The following is a 6000-nucleotide window of genomic DNA, read 5'->3' as shown; positions in this document are numbered from 1 at the left end:
AAATTAGCCTTATACAAAATCTTAGAACAGAAGCAAAATGTAGACAAGTTCTTTGCCAGAATATAACATGAGTGGCCTCTAGTCCAATTCTCAGTTCCCATTGGGAACTTCACAGCCCAGCTTTTTTTTTTTTTTGATTGTCCCTTTTATTTCTTCCTTCCCTCAACTGGTATAAAAAAAATACAATCCATGCATGTACAAGGGTCCTAGTTTTAAAAAATCAAGAGCACAAAGATGGCCACAGCCACTGCCCAGGTTTTACTTATACATGCACACTGTGTGGGGTGGCATGGCCGGGAGGTGTGCTTAAAAGGTCGTATCACAAAATATACGAAGGTCCTCATTCTGCCTTTACATTTCACGGAAGAACCCTGCCTCATTTCCTAATGAGACACTGAAAACCAAAACCAGACTATTCACTACATAACTTTTGAAAAATGCTGTACAAGTGCATGACTATAAATATAGAGTATAAAAGGCTGTTTGGGGCTTGGTATCTACTTGGGGAGGGTCAGGGAGGGTTCGGTTTGGTGCCCCAACCTGGTAGGATGGAGAGGATGCTGGGAGACAGGGTCTTGGGGCACAGCTGCACCCTCCGGTTTCCTAGATAAGGCTGAAGTTCACTTGCCAGGGAGGAGTTGAGTAGGAGCCGAGGTATGAACAGAACAAGGGCTCTGGAAAACTCAGGGAAGACATCTGGGATGTGCAGGGGCGCACACTGGACAGATGCCTCACTGGGAGCCTTCCCTGACCCCTCCGCGCGACTCCCCAGTTGGAAGGCTTGGCTGGGCCTAGAAACAGGTGCTATTGTAGCTGTGTGTGTGAGTGGCCATGGTCACACTCTAATTCTCCCTGTGTCACCCTGTCGGGGGAGGAGCTGGGACACACCTGTGACTGTTTCCAGATGGGGAACACATTGCTACGAGGCAGTGGAAGGCTGCAGGAGCAGAAGGGGGGAGCCCTGGACCCTGGGGTCCCCAGCCTCAGGCTGCCACTAGAAGGCTGTGACGGTGAAGGTGCTCTTTGTGTCCAGGGCATCACATTGGGGTAGGCCTTACCCTCACCCTGACCTCTTGGGTCTTGGCTATGCTGAAGGTCTCCAGCCTCTTGATGGGGACCCCTGGCTCCTCCTTCTCCCCCAGGTCCTCACAGCATCTGCTGCAGTGGCAGCACGTGGTGCAGCCACACATGAGGTAGCACACACGGCAGCACATGTGGCAGGAGCAGCACCAGTGCTGCTGGCAGCAGCTGGTGAGCAGGGAGATGATGCAGTCCCAGGGCTCCAGCGAGCACAGCTACAAGGGCAGGAAGCTCCAGGAGAGCAGCTTCTGAGGCAGGACTCTCGGGCAGCGGACTGCAGCAGCCACAGGCACAGCACCAGGAGCACCACCCCCAATAGCACCAGCCAGCTGGCCAGTGAGAGGCCAAACACCACCAGCAGGGTCAGGAGGAATAAGATAATGAGGTGGATGATGGCAAACCAGCGGTACTTCGAGGAGATGTTGCCCAGGCCCTTGGCAAGGCGGATGGGCAGACAGGTGAATGGGATTGGGTACCACAGCAAGATGCCAGAGATGTTGAAGAAAAAGTGGCACAGGGTGATCTGGAGTGAGCTCATTAAGGTGTGGCCTGAGCTGGCCAAGAAGGCCATGATGGTGGTGGTGGTGATACCGATGTTGGATCCCAGCATGAGTGGATACACCCTCTCGATGGTTATCACACTGATACCAATCAGCAGAGTCAAGGCAGATGTGAACACGGAGCTGCTCTGCATGATGAAGGTCATGCTGGCCCCCACAAGGATGGCCAGGTAGCTGGTCACCCAGGAAAAGGGGAAGGGGAAGTCAGTGTTGATGGTCTTCTTGATGATGGTCACCACCTGGCCCTTGGGCACGGAGCCCAGGAGCCTGATGATCATGATCAGGCAGCCCCAGAGGACCAGCAGGGAGATGATGAGCAGAATGATGCCCACAACAAGTTCCAGGAGCTGGGCATTCACGAAGATGTACTTGCACTTAGCAATGTCCTCCTGCTGGGTCACATTCTTCAAGGTCCAGGTGAAGGCACCATCTGTCCAACAGAATGAAGAGGAGTTCCAATTCTCATTTAAGGGGACAGCTACATTCTTCTGTGTCACGTAGGTAACAGACTTGCACCAAATCTTGATCAGGCTCTTGTTTTGGGCTGCTGGGTCACTCATTGCAATCTGGTGGATACATTTTTGTCCAGCTGGACAGTGAGCTTAGTGAAGGGGTCTGTGATGACTTTCAGAAGGGCCAGGGCATCTTCTCCATTCTGGAAGTTGAAGGTATTCACCATGAGCCCGGTCAGCCTCTCCAGGTAGTGGGTGATGGCCTCCAAGGGCAGCAGCACCAAGACAGACAGCCAGTTGAAGAAGTTGTGGACAGCGGCCCCCACGAAAGCTCTTCTAAACTTGTTCTGGTCCCTGCCTGGATGAGCACCACAGTGGTGTTGGTGATGGAGGTCCCAATGTTGGCCCCATGATGATGGGTAGGCAGCCTTCACTGTCAGCAGTGAGGAGGCCACCATGCTCATGACGATGGACAAGGAGGTGCTGGAGCTCTGCACCATGACGGTCACCAGCAAGCCAGTCATCAGCCCCGCCACGAGGGTGGAGAAAATGGAGTTGTTGCTGAAAAGCTGCCTGGCCATCTTTCCTCCAACCAGCTGGAAGGCACGGCCGAGGACATCCAGGGGGCACACGAAAAAGTAGAGGAATCCCAGGAGCCAGATGAGCTTCCCAATCCCTTTGAAGATGCAGCGAATCTTCCCTTTGGTATCTCTCTCTGACCACTTGATGGCAGTGTCCCAGAGCTCAGGCAGGTCCCAGGGGTCCTCCTCAGGGGGCTCCTGTATCAGTGCCACGGGGGAGTAGGAGGCAGTAGCCTAATCTTGGCCACTGAGGTCCCACCGGCATTTTGGTCTGTGTCTGCCTTTGGCATCTGTGCCGGGACACAGCTCAGCTTTTACTGTCTCACATTTTGATCAGCATTCCGATCTCCTGAGCTCCAACCAAAATCACTCTCGAGGTATGCTTGCAGCATTCTAGGGCTTCTCTGGCCCAGTATAAAGACACTCCTAAACTGCTGCTGCAAACCAGTTCAAAGGGCTTCTGAACCACGTGGTCAGCTATCCTTAAGCAACAACCCTATTTCTGGGCATCAATTTTTTGTATCAGTCAATCTTTCTATGGATGAGACAAAATATTTGACACCTGCAACTCAAGGAGGTTTGTCTCACGAGATTCAGTCCGTGGTTGGTTGGCTCCAAGGCATGAATATGATGGCAGAAGGGTCAAGAGGAGAAAAGCTGCTCCCAACCACCCATCCATCCATCTACCCATCCATCCACTCACATGAAAATACACCTGCATTTCTGTTTTTCTTTGTGTGTTATATTCCTTTTATCCCTTACTACTTTTAAGTTTATGCTCAAGTCACCCCATCTTTGGCTGGGGGAGCCCTGTCAGCTTCCCCGTGTCCTCTGATATTTGTGTTACATTTCCCTGCCCAGCCATTTCTCTGCTCTCTCATTTCTACGGAAGGAGACCAGGACATTGGGGTGTCCTTCTGGGACTCAAGCTCCTTGATGCTATGTCAGTCATTGATCCTAAAGCTTTTCAGTGCAAAGAGCCAGGGAGTGGGTTTTTCTAGGAGAAAATATATTGTACATTTATATTGACCTTTCCAATTCAAATTGAGATTTGCAAATTTAGTTTTTACTATTTAACATCTTTGCTTTTATATTTGTTTCTCTTTTCTCTTATGCCAATGACCTGCTTTTCTAATGATGTTATCCTAATTACATATTTGCTTTATCTTATGTGTTGTAACTGCTTCAAAATGACAATAATAGTGATGTTATTAAATGTGATTTCTGAGATAGTTAAGATTAATTTGTCATTTTTTCTTTTGTCTTTAGGATGCATCTAGCCAGGGCAATTTGAACCTTGTCTATTTGAACATCTTAAGAAATCACTGTTAAATATTTCAGGTATAATGAGCCTACTTTATCTTACAGGGGGAGGACAGGAGAGATCCTGTGTTAAATAATTTGAAATTTGAAATAATTTTTCTCTTGGGACTAAATACCAGCTGGTACATAGTTAAATTCGTGGTTTCATTTTGCTTTTGTGTATGCTTTTGGGGGATTATTTTTTAATTCAGATTTAATTGATGTACTATGTAAAGTATTCCTTTTCATCCCTTGTAATGGCTGCATACTATTCCAGTACTTGCATGCACTGTATATATTTTTCTTCCCATCAGCTCACAAATAGTGAGCATTTTTACAGTCTCTAGTTTCATTTTACATCTTAATAATGCAATGATTATGTTTGTGTACCTGTAAGCGTAAGCATTTAAGAAAACAAATTGTTAGAACACAAAGTCTTCCTGCAGGATATGATATTTGAAAAAATAATATTTTAGGCCAGAGTAGAAATTAGCCTGGTGAATAAGGAAGGAAAGGGCAGTTGGGGGAGAGGGGACAGCGTGAGGATTCAGAGGCACATTCCTGATAATGGCCTGGATAGCTGAGTTTGCTGGTGCTCAATTTGGGGAGTGTGTGAATGAAGCCAGGGCAGCCCGGGTGGAGGTGTGTCCGATGCCAGGGGAAGTATCTTAGGGTTTTGATATTTGTCCATTTGTCAAAGGGTTCCTGTAGGTAGTGAGGTCACTGCCTTTTAGCAAAGCCACTCTGATGACCTGATGGAGAGGCCTGAAGAGACACTCATGAAGCCACACAGAGGTGTTTGGAGTTGTCCAGAGAGAGAGAGAGAGAGAGAGAGAGAGAGAGAGAGAGAGAGAGAAGCAGTGGCTAGAAAAGAGGAGGGAGGGAGAGAGAGAGAGAGGCAGAAATAAACACAGAGACACAGACAGAGATACACAGAGAGAGACAGAGAGAGACAAAGACATGCAGAAAGAGACAGGGAGACAGAGAGAGAGACACTAGAGAGTCTGTATTAGTCTGCTTGCTGGGACCAAATACCAGAAGTTAAAGGAGGAGAGGTTTAATTAGGTTCACAGTGTCAGAGGGTTCAGTCCGTGCTTACCTGGCTCTGCGGAAATGGCAGGATAGAAAGCTGTGGTGGAGCAAAAATGCTCAGTTTGTGGGGGCCAGGAACCAGAGCAGAGAAACAGAGCCAGAGGGGAAGGGGCCAGGGAGCAGATACAGTACCCATAGTTGCACCTCCATAATCCCCAGACACACCCAATTGTGCAATTTACTAGTCCTGTGAGCAGCTCTCCAGCCAATCAAGTTGACAATTAAGCTTAATCTTGAGAGAGCAAGAGCGAGAGAATCAATATCAACAAAAGTAAGGTGTTCAATCACCAGACCTGGCCATGGATTCTGTGGGTAGGACAGAGAGAAGCAGGTTCAGACGCCTCCAGATTTCTCTTAGGGCAGGGCTGGCTATATTATCACTAACCTGGTGCGGATGTGAGGAATCCACCTACCTGGGGCAGGTGTGCCAGCCATGCACGGGAGCACCAGCGTTGATGTCCACCTCTGAGGGGACCTGAGGGCAGTGGGGTAGGCAAAGGAGTGGCTCTGAGCCTCCTTCCCCTGTGAGCAAAGAAGGTGGGGCACCATCTGGGACAAGGGGAGTGGGGGCCTATGTGGAATCACCCAGGATGCAGCTTCCTTTCCTGAGTGTCTGGGAAGAGCCAGGGGCAGGGCCTGAGCAGCCTGGGACATTCACACTACCCAGCAAATGGGGAGGAAGGGCACCAACTAAGCCCAGGCACTGACCTGTGGCTCCACAGTGGGAGGGGGACAATCACACTGTGTGTTTGCCATCATCTCCCTCCCCTGAATTCACCTGGACCCCTGAAGTACCCAGACAGGGAGTGATGATCAGGAGGCAGAGGGGAAGCTAGAGCTTCAAGCTGAGAGCTGCCACTGACACAGATCTGCTCAGGAGAGCTCAGGGATTTCCAGCTGCTGCTCTTGCCCACCTGGACTAGAGAACGTGCG

At 49.5% G+C, this 6000-nt stretch overlaps 1 pseudogene; it reads right to left on the bottom strand.

The window, feature by feature from the left end:
- Positions 1-919: 919 nt before the first annotated feature.
- The window catches only part of LOC101714485 (sodium-dependent phosphate transport protein 2B-like), a 71442-nt pseudogene continuing 66361 nt past the window's right edge, over positions 920-6000 (bottom strand).

This window comes from Heterocephalus glaber, unplaced genomic scaffold (genome assembly GCF_053883595.1).
Source record: "Heterocephalus glaber isolate CG9 unplaced genomic scaffold, H.glaber_assembly_v1.0 deba00001444, whole genome shotgun sequence".
Taxonomy (NCBI): domain Eukaryota; kingdom Metazoa; phylum Chordata; class Mammalia; order Rodentia; family Bathyergidae; genus Heterocephalus; species Heterocephalus glaber.
The sequence above is the reverse complement of the archived record's forward strand: the minus strand, read 5'-3'. Positions and strand labels throughout refer to the sequence as shown.